The sequence below is a fragment of the Tamandua tetradactyla genome, chromosome 2, assembly GCF_023851605.1.
Source record: "Tamandua tetradactyla isolate mTamTet1 chromosome 2, mTamTet1.pri, whole genome shotgun sequence".
NCBI lineage: Eukaryota > Metazoa > Chordata > Mammalia > Pilosa > Myrmecophagidae > Tamandua > Tamandua tetradactyla.
This window is the reverse complement of record NC_135328.1, coordinates 195,080,303-195,097,039: the sequence shown is the minus strand read 5'-3', so window position 1 is coordinate 195,097,039 and position 16,737 is coordinate 195,080,303. Positions and strand designations below refer to the sequence as shown.

Here is a 16,737-nt window from a genome sequence, read left to right as displayed (position 1 = left end):
GACCAATCAGAGGAGAATAGTCACACAAACTTGGCAGATCCACTCAATGGAATATTCCGTGTCAGTTCAAAAAACGCCTACAAAGATTGTTTGAGGCCATTTGATTGGAAGGAACAGAAACTTAAAGAGACTCCAGTCAAGAAGAGGATTATGTTAAGCATCAGTTGAATATAATTCAACTGTCAGAAGCAGCTGGGCCACACAAAACCTGCCAGGCCCCCCCCCCCCCCGACAGCGTGCGTCTCCCTGCGCCCCACCCCACCAGCTCTCGTCCGTCCCATCCCAGCTCCTCTCTCTGACTGCAAACTTCTCTCTCTCTGCAGGCCAGTTTTCCAGATTAACCCCGACTTTACCTGCCCTTCGAGGTCAATCCCACAGCCAATTGATGCAGTACTGTCTAAGAAAGAGAGGAAAAGAGAGGGGAAAAGAAAAAGAGAAGGAGAGAGAAAGAGAAGAAGGGAGGGAAAGAGGGAGAAAGGAAGGGCAAGAGAGAGGAACCGTGGAAGGAAGGGAGAGAGGGAGGAAAGGAGAGAAAAGAAAAGAGAAGAGATAAAAAGAGAGAGAGAGAGAGAGAAAGGCATTCCCAGGAGGGACAACTGAATTGGCTCAGCGTGGGTCAGGTGACTCCCCTGTTTACCGCACTTGCAGGTCCAATCAGCTGGGCTGGGCAGGGAGCGCTACCCACAGTACATAAGGCAGGTTGCCCTTCAGTTGTTTCAGATGGTAAGGCAGCGGAAATGGTTATCTCAAATCCATAATCACATGGTGCATTCGCTGTCATGACAAACATCCCCAGCATTTGTTGGTTTCCAACAGCATTTATGAACTCACCCAATACCTGAGGGTTGGAAATTCAGGAGCAGTTTAGCTGCTGGTTCTAACTCGGGGTCTCTCATGAAGATGAAGTTAGATGTCAGCCAGGGCTTTGGTCTTCCGAAGGCTTGACTGGGCTGGAGGACCCACTTCCCGTCCCATCCATGGGGCTGCTTTGGGCAGCTCCAGTTCCTTCCCACATAGACCTCTCCTGAGGGCTATTCACGACAGGACTGCTGCTACCCCCGAGAGTAGGTGGTCTGAGTGAGAGCGAAAATGAACAGGAATGAACCTGCAGCATCTTTTCATATGTGTTCTCAGAACCCCTCCATTCCTGAGGCCTGGGCCACCGTGCCTGGCTTGCCAGGCTGCTTTCTGCTTTCTCTTCTGGGGAGTTTCTTCTTTGGCTTCTGATCATCCTTCCTGACTGCCAGGAGGTTCCTGCCTCTGGCCTGCCAAAGATGTTCCCAGTTCTGGACACATTTTTATAGCTGGTTCCTGGACCGGCTCCAGCCTAGTCAACTCAGCAGCAGCACTGACCTGGGAAGAGGAGGGCTGAGTGTAAGCAGAGAGAGGGGTCCTACACGATGACTCCATTTGAGTACCCAAGCAGCCCGGCTGGGTGCCCCACCCTCTACAAGCTTCCTCCCCTCCCCAACCACCTACCTGCACCCACCTCATCTATCAGCAAATGCTGAGTTCCTGCAGCAACCTTAGGACTGAGAGCTTGGTGGCCAGGCTGGGGCAGAATCTTGGCTGGGGCACGGGGAAAGCTGAAGCCAGCAATAGTGGTGGATACTTGATGGGGTGGGGTAGGTTGGATTACGTACCCTAGGGAAAGAAAAAAAAAACTGTTCTTTATCCTAATCCATTCCCATGGGTAGAAATCCATTATAAATAGGACTTTCAGAAGATGATAATTTTAGTCGAGGTGTGGCCCAGTGGAATGAGGCTGGGCCTTAAAACTACTCCTGAGGGCTTTATGAAGAGAAAGACAAGGGGAGGAGCAGAAACTGGAAATCAACAGAGCTAGAAAAGAAAGGAGAGAGCATGGCCATGTACTGGGAAAGCCAAAGAGCCCCAGGACTGCCAGTCAGCCAGAACAAGACCAACCCTGGGAGAAGGCAAGCCTTCCAGCCTCCAAAACTGTGAGCCAATACATTCCCATCATTAAGCCAACCATTGTCTGGTATTTGTCACAGCATCTGGGAAACTAAGAGATGGGGACAGAGGACAATGGGAGGTGGCTGCCTGGCCCAATAAGAGCAGAGAGGATCCCCACACACCACTGAGAGGCCTGGAGTTCCTACAGGAGAAGTTGGGGGATTGGAGCCAACAAGATTCGGATTTTAATGCTAATGGTACTAGTGAGGCTTCTGCGGCCTTACGATTCTTAGGACCACAGAATCCAAAAGAGCCAGGGCCCTGATCAAACAGCCAGGGCTGTCTGGATCAAACCCTACCCCCATCCCAATGCTGGAACCCCTTGTCCACACATCTCAGCCAGGTACTCGAAGCTTGACCACTCCAAGCAATGGTGAGCATGCTGTTCCATAAAGACATTTAATCCATGATTGGAAAGCTCTGATGGAAAGTTCTCTGTGGAATTTTAGCCAAAATCTGACTCCCTGTAGATCCCTGATTAGCCCTTGTTCTTCCCTCTGGCACTCTCATCAAACAAATCAGCAGCACTCCCGTGACGGCCCAATGGTCTCGCTGTTCGGCGTTCAGATCAGCTCTTCCCAGCACTCGGTAAACCATCCAAAACCAAAACTGCAGCCTGAGCCACGCCGAGTACTGCTAACGCCCATTCGAACGGCTCAAATTAGAGAGACGAGTGTTGGTGAGAATGTGCGGTATCCACACTATTTTGCTGGTGGGGATGGAACATGCTAGAACCAGTTGGGTTGTTTCTTAAAAAGCTAAACATAAAAAGTTTATGTTTAGCTTTTTTTTTTCTTTCTTTTTTTTTTTAAAACATGGGCAGGCACCGGGAAACAAACCCGGGTCCTCTGGCATGTCAGGCAAGCATTCTTGCCTGCTGAGCCACTGTGGCCCTAAACATATACCTTCTGCATGATGTTGCTCTCCCACTCTTAGATGCTTACCCAAGAGAAATGAAAGTACACATACATACAAAGGCTTCAACACGAACGTTCCTAACAGTCAAAAACTGGAAACAATCCAAACGTTCATCAAAAGGAGGACAGCAAAACCAACTGTGGCACATTCACACCATGGACACTGCTCAACAATAAGAAGGAACACACAACGACACGGATGAATCTCAAAAAGATCATGCTGAATGATAGAAGCTAGACACAGAAGTCTGTGTGATTTCATTTATGTAAACTTTTAGAAAATGAAAACTAATCCATAGTGGCAGAAAACAGTTCAGTGTTCCCCTGGGGATAAGAGCAAAAGGAGGGATGGATCGCTGAGGGGAATGAGGAAACTTCTGGAGGAGACGGACAGGTCAGGTTATCTTCTGAAGGGGGTCCTTTTGCAGGGGTTGTCAAAACTCACCAAATTATAAACTTTGTATATATTTTGTATAATGTATTTTAAGTTGCTTCACAAACCCTATCATGCAATTCCTTAACTGAATGTCTTAGTGTCACCAAGCTGAAGGCCTCCTGGGTCCGCATTGATGAGTGCGTTGTAACTAGCACATGGATGGCTCTGGTGGCCACTGAATACCATCTCCCTAGCCAGCCTTGACCTTATTAATTTACTGCTCTGGCAACTCTCTCCAATACCTACTAAAGGTCATCCAGCAAGTTCATAGTAGGGCCAGGACTTGAGCCCAGATCTCCGGATTCACAGGCCCGTTCTCCTTCCCCACAGGGTAAAAAGAAATTGAAACCAACACTGTGGAGTGCTTCATGGTCGCCCAAGCTGCTTGACATCTCTAATCTCATTTCCTGGATTAATCCCATTTAACACAGTCGAGTGTGTAATGGATAAGCCGGGGCAGGGAGAACATACAGCTTGTTTATTTATGGCAGAACTCAGGGCCCATGCCAGGCCAAATTGTTAAATATCTTAGATATCCTTCTTGGGGTAAACGCTCTGGCCTTCGGAGTCAGATTATCCTGGGCTGGAATCCAGGCACTACCACTTACTAGTAGGAGACCTTGAGCAAACCATTTAACCCCTGTAAGCCTCAGTTTCCTCCTCTATAAAATGGAAACAATAATAGTAACCTCTGGGAGGGCCACGGTGGCTCAGCAGGTAAGAATGCTTGCTTGCCATGCCCAAGGACCCAGGTTCGATTCCCGGTGCCTGCCCATGTATAAAAAAAAATAAAATAAAATAAAATAAAAATAATAGTAACCTCCTCCTAAAGTTGCTGGGAAGATTAAATGGCATAACATGAGAGAAGGGCTTAGCACCAAGTCTGGCTCATAGAAAACACTCCACAGTATGGCAGCTAGCAAACCACTGTCACTGTCATTACTACTAGTACCCTGTTACTACTAATGTAAAATGGACCCCTTCTATAGATAAAGAAACTGAAGCTTAGAGAGGCAATGCAATATGCCCAAGATTACACAGAAAATAAGTGGCAGAGCCAGGATTTGAACTCATGTCCCTCAAATGGCTCCAAGGCCGACTATCACTCCATGACACCACACTGTCTTCTGCGTGGATGGTGACAGGTGCCACAGGGAATCTAGGAAGAGAAAACATGCTCAAAGTCCTTACAAAGCTCAAAGAAACCGAGACCTGATCAAAGTGGTATGGCCAAGGTCAGCTCAGAAATCTCATCTCTGGGCCCTGAGCTCTGCCATTTTGAAAACCAGGATGGCACAAAGAACAGAGACCATGGGGAAGAGTGGACTCCCCACTCCCAATACACCCTTGACAGTGTCCAGGTCTCCTCTATCCACCAACATCCAGCCAACCAAGTAAACAGGGTCCATGTTCAACACCATGACAGGGAAGCTCAGTATGTGACCTGCGTCAGGTATCTGCCAACTAAGGAACCCCATACCCACCCACAGGCAGTTGGGCGGGGCCTGTCAGGCTGTCTCAGTTGCCAAGGTGCCTGCAATTGCGGGATGCAGATGATGCCCAATTCCAGGTGGATGAGGGCTTTGAAGGTACAGAGGGGTGTTCCAATGAGAGCCCATCAGAGAGATGTTCCAGCCCCAGGGAGGGGCAACCACGATCCCAACAAGTAGCCTGGGAGAAGGAAAGAACACAGCTTGGAGACAGCAGACCAAAATTCAAATCCTGCTCTGCTACTCACTGTGTCTGTAAGCCTGGGCAACTCACTGCCCATCTCTGATACTCAGTCTCCTCATCCACAAAACAGGGACAATCACACCGCTTTATTGGGTTGTACAGCACCTAAATTAAATCATCTGGTGCACCCGTGAATACATAAATTGTGGTCACTTCAATTACTGTTTCCTTCTTTTACTATCAGAGGTGGCTTTCATGCAGCCCCCAGGTTCCAGAGAAGTCCACCTGGAAGTTCTTCTAAATATCAGACCACAATCCTTTCTGCTGCTGCTAGTTGAATTCTCAGAACCAACAAGTAGCTGAAACAGGTTCAGGTCCAAAACTCAAGGACATTTATCACAGCATTATTTACAATAGCCAAAAGGTGGAAGCAACCCAAGCGCTCACCACCAGATAAATGAGTAAACAAAACGTGGCATAACCATACAATGGAATATTTTTCAGCCATAAAGTGAAATGAAGACATCATGTTGAGTGAAATAAGTCAGACACAAGAGGACAAATAATTGCATGATTTCTTTTATATGAAATACTTGGGATAAGCAAATTCAGAGAGACAGAAAGCAGAATAGTGGTTACGAGGTATGGTTATTTGAAGGTAGGTACCCAAAAAAAAACCATGTTCTTAAACTTAATCCAGTCCTGTGGGTGTGACCCCCTTATAAATAGGACCTTTTGATCAGGTTATTTCAGTTAAGGTGTGGCCCAGTATGGGTCTTAATCCTATTACTGAAGGCCTTATATGAAAGGCCACCTAGAGAGAAAAAAGGCATAGAGGGAGAAGCCAGCAGGTGAAATGCAACAGAACCCAAAAGAGAAGGGAGAGGCCAGGAGAGGCCACTATGTGCATTACCCTGAGACAGAAAAGCCAAGGAGCCAGGGTCACCAGCAGCCAGCCCCGAACGCCAGTCTTTGGGAGGAGAGCATCACCTTTATGACTTGCCTTGGACTTCTAGCTCAAAATCGTGAGCCAACAAATTCTCATTGTGTAAGCCAACCCATTGCATGGTATTTGCTTTAGCAATGAAGAAACTAAAACCCAAGGGTTGGGGGTGGGGGACAGAAAAATGGAAGTTATTGCTAAACGAGTCTGAGCCTTGATTTGGACTGATGAAAACAGTCTGGAAATAGAGAGCGGTGAAGGTTCATTAAGTATTGTCAAAGTACTGAATGTCAAAGAATTGCCCAAGTAAAATGGCTAAAATCATTTTTATGTTATGTATAGCACAATTAAAAATAAGTAAATTATTTTAAAAATTAAAAAAAAAAACAACTTGACGGAAGCAGATGCATTTGGTAGAGGCCAGAATAGTGATTATCTTGGGGGGGTTGAGTGGTGAGGAGGTAGGAGGGAGTCCATGGATTCAGGCGATGGTTACACAATTTTATACACAGGTAAAAATTCATCCAGCTGCATATCTGAGATCTCTACATCTTATTGTATACAAACCATAACTCAATTTTTTTAAAAATCCTTCAAGCATGCCCAGGCCCCTATGTGGACACATACATGAACACATGTGCACACCGGGCACGCTCAGGTAGCACCTGCCCAGGTAACAGTGTCCACAGATGGGCACCTCACAGTGGACACCATACCCTACTCCATGTAGACACGAGCAGACCTGCCTTCACCTGCTCCAAAGTAAACGCATGTGCAAACTCACTCTCACAGGGCCTAGCCAACTCCACCACAAGGTTTCCAAAAGGGAAAAAGCATTTCCTCATGTCTGTGACTGCTGGAGGAGCCATGGCCTTGGTACAGGTTTCTCATTAAGCCATCAGGACCCCAGCACAGCCAGCACCAAGGGATCTCAGAGAGGAGCACCCATGTTTCCAGCAGGAATAGGGTCCCCCTGCCTCCTTCCAGTCCATGTCTTTACCAGACTAGCAATGCAATGGGGACAGCTTGTGGGAGCTTCTGAGGCCCGAGAAGGCCAGGATGGGGTCTCCCTGGTAGGAAGGGGACTAGACAGAGAATTCTGGAGTTATTGTGGCAGGATGACATGGTGGTCAGGCAAGTAAGCTTTGCAGCAAGAGCCCTTTTACTCTGAGCTTTGCCATTTATTAGCTGTGTGACCCTGGACTAGTTTCTAAACTTCTCTGGGCCTCAGTTCTCTCACCTGTTAAGTAGAAATGGTAGGAATACTGGTGGAGGAGTGGAGGAGGGGAGAGGAAGGCATTAAATGGCATCATGTATAACCTGGGACATAGCTAATACTCAACAGTTCAAGTCATTTTTATCAAGGGCCCAGGACAGGAAAGGAACTTTAGAGACTGGGTATCCCATGTGTTTTAGTTTGCTAAAGCTACCAAAATGCAATATACCAGAAATGGGTTGGCTTTTATAAAGGAGAGTTACTAAGTTACAAGTTTACAGTTCTAAGGCCATAAAAATTTCCAAACTAAGGCATCCAAAGAAAGGCACCTTGACTCCATAAAAGGCCGATGTCTGTCACATGGGAAGGCATGTGGCTGGCATCTGCTGGTCCCTGTTCCCATTTTTGCTGCTTCCAGCTTCTGATTCTAGCGGCCTCCTCTCTAAGCATCTGTGGGCCTTCACTTGGCTTCTCCTGGGTTCTGGCTTGCTAAGCCTCTCATAGGAAGGCGCATGGCAATGTCTGCTGGCCTCTGCATCTCCAAAGTCTATGTCTAGGTGTCTGACCTCTGTGTCAGCACTCCCAGCATCTCCAAGAGTCTCCATCTATGTCGACTCCAAGCTTTTTCCAAAATGGTTCCCTCTTAAAGGACTCCAGTAAGCGGATTAAGACCCACCTTGGATGGGTAGAGATACATCTCCATGGAAACCACCTGATCAAAAAGTCTGACCCTCTCCTGGGTGGGCCACATCTCCATGGAAACAACTTAATCAAAAAGATCCCACCCAACAAGCAGTCTGCCCCCCACAAGTGTGGATTAGGGTGGAAAGAACACAGCTCTTCAGCAGTCTCAGACTAGCACACCAGGAATTGGAAACTGAGAGCACACAAGCCCAAATGCAGTCCACAAATGGGCTTTGTTTGGCTCACACAGTATCTTTCTTTCTTTTTAAAATGTTGCCAACATTTAAAAATCAGATTTCACATAAAAATCCAAATTTTCTGCTTCTCTTGAAAAGTTCAAAGATTTGGCAATACTGGGCCGGCATTCACCCTGGTAACTACCAGCCAGAGGTGAGCAGCTGCTTCCCAGCTTACCACAAGCCCCCTCCCAGGCCCAGCTCTCTCCTGGATTCCCTACCCAGCCCCCACGGGCACTGCAGTTTGCACCCCCTGACCTGGTCTTGTGCCTTCATGGTGACATGTGCATTTACATGATCTCATTGATTCCTCATAACTAGCTGATATCATTCTACTTAAACCCATCTGACAGATGAGGAAACTGAGGCCCAGAGAGGTGAAGGGAAACTCACATATCCCACTGATGTGGGCAACACACAATAAACAAATTGCTCTGGTTCTGGCAGTGGTAGATGCTAAGAAGTAAAAATAGAGAGAGTATTAGAGAACAGCTAGAGGGAGACACAGTGGGTGCCTTAGCTAGAGCAGTCAGAAAAGGCTGCTTGGAAGAAGTGACATTAAACAGGAACCTGAGGCCGAGAAGGAACTAGCCAGGCAATAACTGGGCAAAGCATCAAAGCAGAAGGAACAAGCATTGCAAAGCATTTCAGCATTGACTGAAATGAGCCTGGTGTTTTCCAGGCACAGAAGGAAAGCCAGGGTAGCTGGAGTGGCGTGAGAAAGAAGGTCTAGCAGAGAAAAAGTTGGAGAGGGAAGTGGGGTCCCAATTACCAAGCAACAGAGCACCTTCATTCAGGGTGTACTGTGTACCAAGCACTGTGCTGGGCACTCTAGCACACTACCTCATTTCATTCTCCCCAGGCAGCCATGAGCTATAACTCATCATCACTACCACTCAGGTGAGGACATGAGGCTCAGGGAAAGGAGGGGACTTGCCTGAGGCCACCCTGCCCTGGGCTTAGCCAGACTGAGCCAGGCTCTCTCCATATACCATCGACCAGGGGACAAGCCACAGGATGGCTGGCCTTGATGTGATCGGAACAAGGACCAGAGCATTATTTCAGGTCTAGGCAGGCTTCTCTGAGGGGCAATGACACCCCTAAAGCCCCGACCCTGGTAAAATCATGCTTCTTACTCATCCACCTGGACATGCACACTCACACAGCAGCCTAGGAAGAAGAGCAGGGGAAGGGGCAAAGGACTGTCCAGAGTAGAGGAAAAACAGTCCTCTCCACACAAGAGGCTCCTCCAGATGGAATGAGCTCCCAGGCACCTGGTGGCTGCAGGCAGTTCCCCACGAGCTGCTCTCTCACTGAGGGGTGCACCCTATCACCCAGGCTGCAAGCCTGGGCAAGCGTCCTCAATTTGCATCTCTCCCACACTCCCTACTTCTGATCCTACCAAGCCCGCCCATCCTGACTCCAGCATCCATGTGTATTTTCTGCCCTGGCTCTAAAGCCAGAATTGTTCCCACTCTCACGGCCCTTGCCCCGCCCTCCCCCACCCCCCCCCCCACCCCCGCCTTATACCCGAGACTCCTGGGGATTTGGGGTGGGGAAGCTGGTTCAAAGAGAGACCAGGGCATCAGTGGGGGTGATGTCACCACCTCTGGACACCTGCTGACAGGCACAGAGACACACACATACACTTGGAGCTCCCATTTCACGGCTATCAGGTTGCGGTGACGCTGCTCCAAGACAAAACAGGAAATCCCATGACTAAGCCAGCCACCTGGAGCAAGGGGCCGAGAGTCTGTAACCCCTCTGCTCTCTGCCCTGACCCTCCCTCCCCAAGCTCCTCTCCTACTTCCCCCACCCCCTCACCCCTCACTACCTCCATCCTCCACGCCCCCAGCCCCACCAAGCTGGTGCTCAGCTGCAAGGACCCTCTTGGGCGAGAAGCCCACCTCCCCACTGACAGAGCCAGCCTTGGAATCAGGGCCCTACAAGGGGCCTCGTGTCTCCATCTGTAAGTCGGGGATGAATCATCTCTGAGGGTCTGCCCAGTTTAGACATTCCACATTTTATGGACATTTGGCTCCCAAAGCCCCGTGGCTGGGAGGATCTGAAGCCAAAGGTGCAATCGACAGGAAGGCCAGCAGGGGGCGCACGTACCCCGTTTGTAGGAGGCCCCTTTCCAGGAGACAGGGTTTAGGAAGACCCTGGAATGAGTCCTTCCTTGGGTCCCCCACCCCATCCCCATCCCGCACACATATTCTGATTTCCGTAGAGCTCCACACGGCTCCATGACCCGGCCTCTGTGCCTTTGCAGCTGCAGCCCCTGGTGCCAGGCTGTCCTGCCCTCCTTCTCAGCTAGTCAACAAACAACCCTGCAACAAGCTTCACCTGGGGAAGCCTTTCTCCACCCCTCTGGGCAACCACCTCTCCCGGAGCTGCTTCGTCTGGCTCCACAGTGCTTGCTGCAGGTCTGGTCCTGAAGGAGGAGGGAGGGATGGAGGGATGGAGGGATGGAGGGATGGAGGGATGGATGGATGGATGGAGGGATGGAGGGATGGATGGATGGGTGGAGGGAGGGAGGGAGGGAGGGAGGGAGGGAGGGATGGATGGATGGATGGATGGAAGAAAACCAGCTATGAGCAGCCCATTGACGGAAAACAATCTGAAGTCAAACCCCTTGAGAAGGGAAATCATTTTTTAAAGGAAAACACTTTTTGAGGTCTCAGGAACTGACATGGGCGGGCACTCTGGTAGGCTCCATGCTCTTATTTAATCCTTATCTAACTCCTTTGGGGCAGGTCACACTGCCCCATTTTCTAGAAGGAGAAATGGGAGCCTAAAGAAGGCAAGTAACTTTCCTAAAGATTCAAGCTCCAGTTTGTTTCATTCTTGATTCTGCTATTTTTACCCGAACCCCAACTCCATTCTCACTCCTCTCCTGAACCCCATTCTCCCCCAACTCCCCATCCCCTAGCAGGATCCTCTGGATGATCCCCAGAAGCAGAGAAACACAGCCAGGCTCTGAGCAGACTGGCAGCCAGTCCTAGTTTTTCACAAATTCTGTCCTAACTCTCGACCAAATCCAAATTCTAGCCAGAGCCTAATTCTGATCCTAGAACTAAAAGCTGACATTTGCAAGCATTTGGGTGCAATACCCGTGACCCTCACCCATATTACTGCCACTTCACAGATGAGGACAGTGAGAGTCCAAGAGGTCAAAAGACTGCCCAAGGTCACAGAGCCGACAGGTAGCTAAGGCAGGTTTCAGTCCAAAGCTGCCAGTTTCCAAAGCCCAGGCTCTTCACTGTTACTTAAACTCACTTCCACCCCCCTCTGGCAGCCACTCCACATGGCCTTTCCTTGCCAAGCTTTGGCTGGACTCTCCTCCTGGACACGTGATGCCCACCCCCCTGCCCAAGCCCTGACAGCTACTGTCCAAGTCCTGGCTTCAGTTTGATTTTCTCTGATACGCATCCAAGAAGGTGGGGATTTGGTGAGACTCATCCTAAACTGGGCTCTGAATCTCACAGACCTGGCTCTGCTGCAGACTCTCTCTGAGCTTGGGGAACCCTTTAAAAGTTCTCTACCTCAGTTTCCTCATCTGTAAGATGAGATAATAATGGTATCAGTGCCCCAAGGCTACTGGGAGGACAGAATGTAAAATTTCTGGCACATTCAGGACTCATTCTGTGCTAACTCCCTTCCCTTGAACCTCCCAAGGCTAATCTTGAGGACCAGCCATAGGAGACTTCCCATTCATTAATTCACTCATTCATTCCACAAACCTCTGGGCAGAGTGGTTCTGTGCTGGGCCCTGTACTGGGAAGGAGACAAGAGTACCAGATGAGTAAGAGGCTAACCCTGCAGAGAAATTTGGCTTGGCCACTTGTATGACAGGGCAAATTGTATCACCTGCCTGTGCTTCCGTTTATCATCTGTAAAGTGGGGACAAGCATGACACATGCCTCCAGGATTCTTGTAAGAACTGAAAGCCATGCAGGTAAAGTCCTAGCCCAACACTGGGCACATGGTAAGAGCTCATGATGGCAGCTATTTGGATATCATTGAGGAGTTTTCAAAGTCTGACGGGGAGAGGGCAGCTAATTAAATCATTGCCACAGAACGGCTCACTGCTAAGACCAGGTCACACACGACACTAGGAGGATACAATAGAAGGAGCAACTATCTCTTCCTATAGAAGTCAGGGAAGGCTTCCCAGAGGAGGTACCATGTGAAGGATAAGTAGGATTTCACCAGGAAGACAAGAAAGGAAGGGTATTCCTGGCGGGGGAACAGCAGCTACAGAGGCACAGAGGCTTTCACGGCATGGGGAGCTGGCCCCTCCGCTGGAGAGCTGGTTGTGACTGGGGACATTTGGGGCCGCAGAAGTGGCAAGATGGGGAACCACCTTGTTGTCCCATCTGGGGAGTTGGGACCCTCTCCTGGAACCCATGTGGGTTTCTGAGCAGTAGAGAGACAAGATCCAATTGAGAAAGATGATCCAGGTGGCAGAGTCTAGGAGACTGGCCCAGGTCAGGCTGCATCTAAAGTGGGACCGAGGGAGTGGGGAGGAAGGGGGAGGGGAGAGGCATCGTGGGGTGGGGGTCAGGATTCAGAGTCTGAACCCTTGAGACCCATCCCAGGAAAGAAGGACTGTGAAAGGGCAAGAGGACAGAGTGACTGTGACCCCGGTCAGTCGGGAGCAACGCTGTGAGTGGGGAGGGGTCTGCCCGCATACTGAGTCACTCCGTTTATTGGATTTCTGAGAAATCACTTCCCTCCCCCACACTCTAGCAGCCAAAGCTGCTCCATTAAAGCTGCATCGGCAGTTGAGGGGAAAGAACCCAGGAACTGAGCAGGAATAGACTGAGCCCAGAGGGGAGAGACACAGGACCCTGGGAATTCCCAGGCTGGGTCCTGGAAGGGCTGGTGCTCAGGGCTGACCATGCAGGCAGGAGGGAGCAGTGGTTGGGGAGATGGGCCCTAGAGCCAGCCAGCCTGCTTCAAACCTCAGCTCGGCCTTGAAAAGCTGTGTGACCTGGAGCCAGTTTCTCAACCTCTCCGCCTCAAATAGGGATCATCATAGGCCTGCCAGAGTCACAGGGCTGTTCTGTGGATTGTCAAATAAAACTGTCAAGTGCCGGGCGTGCGGCAGGCCCTCGGTAAGGGCTGGGTGCTACCAGCAGGACTGTGGGTGGACTTACCCAATGCCCCTGAACACTGGTGCAATGCTCAGCATTCAAAGGCTCCCCGGGATGAAATCCAAGCTCCCGGCTTGGTATCAAGGCTGCTCATGATGTACCCCTGTTCACTTCCCCAGCCTCTTCTCCCAGGCCACCCCCTCCTCCTCTGAACGTCCCTCAGCCTCCCCACGAGCTGTGATGGTTCACGCTGCCACGCTCTGGCTCACGCTGGCCCTTCATCCAGGAGCCCCGCATCCAGGCCCCTTGTCTCGGATAAATTCCTTTAGCCTGTCCTCCACTTAGGGGTGCCTCTCCCAACCCCTCCCTTCAGCTCCTATGCTGAGCTCCCACGCAGGGCACTGAGCTAACGTCTTGCCATTTATGGTTTCTCTGCTAGTTCTCCACAAGGCCCGGGACCCCTTGAGGGTCAGGATTGTGCCTGAATGCCAGGACCCAACACACCTGTGGGTATCAGCCAACCCGGGTGCCTCAATGAGGCACAATTAAAGTACCTGCATTTAAAGTACCTGCTACCATTTAAAGTACCTGCAATGACACAGGCTCCATGCCAGGTGCTCTGCAGGTGACACCTCGTTCCATCTCACAGCCGCCTTATGAGGGAGGGAGTCTGCAGGGCCCACCTTAGAGGTGAGGGACGGAGTCTCAATGAAGAGTAACTGTCCAAGGCCACCAAAGGCAGCAAGAGATGGAACAGAGCTGAGAACTCAGGAATGAGCTGCCCTGGGTCCAGGAGCTCACAGCCACGTCCCACCCTCCTGGCTGCAGAGGTGGGTTCAGGCTCTCCTGCAACTTGCTGAAATCCCCACCCCACCCCCTGCCCCCCAGCTCTGTAGCTGACAAAACACCCTGATGTCCTTCTTTCCTTCGCTGGGAGAGGCTACTTAGAACCAGACAGAATTCACCTCCAGCCGTGACTGCCCCATTTCATGGCTGTGGGACCCCGAATAGGTTATAAGTAACCCTCTAAATGGCCAGTTTCCACAGCAATGACATGAGAGGAATGGCCGCAGCTGCCCAGGGTTGTTCTGAGAACCATCAGGCACACAGAGCAGGCAGCACCCTGCCCACTCCACAAGTGAAGGCCATTGTTTAATGACCCGTCTGTTTTATTACTCGTCCAGGGTAGACATTCCCCCCATTTTATAGATCAGAAAACTGAGGCTCCAAAAGCTGATATGGTCACACATGCAGCAAGTAACAGAGCAAGGGCTCAGACCACCGCTTTCAGTACCAGCCCTAGGACCTTCCCCCGCACCCCAATCACTCACTAATCAGCCCTCACCCCTAAAGCAACCTGAATGGGTCAAGGAGCCAGGCCAACTAGTGCCAACATTTATTGAGCACTTAACCGCTGCCTGTTCTAGGATATTGTGCCAACTCATTTCATCTCCCAACAACCCTAAGCGGGTGCTATGATTATCCCCAGTTTACCGAAGGGGAATTGACACACAAACCCCCTTTGCCCCCCTAAATCGCAGAGCTAGCAATGCGCTGGGCCTGGCTTAGACGGGGCGCCCTGACGCCAGACCCAGCAGCTTAGCCTTGGTGGGATCCAGCGCGCGCTGCAGTAAATAATCGAGACCAGGCCGGAAGGACGGCCCAGGGTGCCAAGTGCGGAAAATCCCCACCCGAGAGCCGAGACCCAGCACCCAAGCCCGGGGTACTCCCTGAGCCCCCCACCCCCACCCCCACCCCCACCCCCACTCCCACCCCCGCCGCGCCCGCACATCCGGGGATTCGGCGGCGGGCGGGGCAGAGGCGCGTGCGCCTCCCCCACCCCCACCCTCCCGCCCTCGGGGTCGGCCCCCGCCGAGGCGAAGCAGCCGCTTAGCGGGTCCCAAAGGCTCCCCTGGGAGCGCACCGGAAGCCGCGGTCGCGCATTTCATTAATGACTTGGCCGCCGGCCCGTTGCGCCCGGGGCGGGGTGATGGGACCCGAGCCCCCTTCCAGCGCCCGCGCGGGCGACACCCTCGCGTCCCCGCCGACTGCGGGGCCCCTCCCCGAGCCTCTCGGCAGCTCCGCGGCGCGGCGCCTGGCTTCTCCTCCCCCCTCAGACCTCCCCTCTCCGGGGAGGTGTCTCCACGTATCCCTCCCCTCAGCGAGCGCTGCGGAGCCGGGCTGGGTGCCAGGCCCTGCCCTGTCCCCTGCCCTGGGCCCGGGAGCGCTGAGGCTGCGGGGGGAGGCTGCTCGGTGAGCAGACAATTACCACCGCGCGAGGGAGGCGCTTCAGTAATAAGGTTAATGGAAATAGCAGCTCTCACTTATCCCGGGCTTCCAGTAGTCACGGTTGAGAATGCTTTACGTACATTACCTCGTGAAATCCTCCCCACAGCCCTCTGTGGAAGTGCTGTTATGAAGCTCCATTTGACAAGCAAGAAAACTGAGGCTCAAGGTCATGAGCTAGGAAATGGTGAGCAGCCAGGCAGGGGACATCTCCAAAGTCCACCACGCAGGAGAAGGGTGTGCAGCTGTCATTTACTGAGCACCCGTTTCATTTTAAACCTCACCACCCTCAGCGATTATCAGAGAAGGTTAATAAAGCTAGTCTACTTTTTGCCTCTGAAATCGGCAAGGTAGCCAGGAACATCTTCTCAAGAGCGGATAGAGGAAGGGGGAAAGCTGGTCTTTGTGTCTCCGGATCTAAACTTGATACCAAAGCCCCATTTTTGCCTTCAGGCCACATGCCTCCCTGTGCTAGAGGCCTGCACAGAGGTCTTGGGAGCACGTAACAGGGAGGAATCACAAGACAATCCTTATGAGAGGTGATATTTGGACTGGGTCTTGAGGGATGAGTAGGAGTGCCTCAGAAGAGGAAGGGGCAACAGCATTTGCAAAGGTCAGAAGTCCTGAGGACCAATCCTGGTTATCCCTCCCAATTGCTGGGTGACTTTTGTCAGTTCTCTTTACCTCTCTGAGCCTCAGTTGCTTCATCTGCAGAATGAGAATAAGTGTGCCAAGGTTGTCAGGATTGAAAGACATCATGTAAGTAAAAGTGCTTAGTCAACTGCCAAGGATGGGGCGGGGTGGTGAGAGGAGGATTTATGTGGACTCCTGCTAGGTCAGTATATGCTGTCTGCAGGGTTATCAGCTCTTCATAGAACCGACTCTTCTCCGCCCATGAAAAAAGAAAGAGCCCCATTCCACCTGTGAGGAAACTGAAGCACAGTGGGGTTAAAGAACTGGCTGAAGATCACTCAGAGGTGAGTGGCAGAGTCAGAATTTGAACCAAGATTCACCTGACTAGAGAGGCTGTCACCAGTTCACTGTATCAGCTCCAGGGGCTGCCCGTATCCTATTGTGCTGATCCATTGCAGTTTACTTAACCTTTTTCTTGTCTCTGCACACGGAAGCTGTTTACATTTTTCATTCTTGAAAATAACATTTCACTGAACATGTTTATGCAGAGCTCTGCTCCATAGTTTGCATAATTTCCCTAGGACAGATTCCTCCGAGAAGATTGCCAGCTCCAGAGGTATGAGCAGTTTCATGGCT

At 51.1% G+C, this 16,737-nt stretch overlaps 1 long non-coding RNA gene across 1 annotated transcript; it reads right to left on the bottom strand.

Annotated features, from left to right (window-relative positions):
* Window positions 1-315: 315 nt before the first annotated feature.
* Window positions 316-13,507, bottom strand: LOC143663959 (uncharacterized). The gene is made up of 3 exons (XR_013166250.1): window positions 13,246-13,507; window positions 1,490-1,644; window positions 316-1,353 (listed from the first exon to the last, which is right to left on the bottom strand). It is a non-coding gene; the product is annotated as an uncharacterized LOC143663959 (long non-coding RNA).
* Window positions 13,508-16,737: the final 3,230 nt, after the last annotated feature.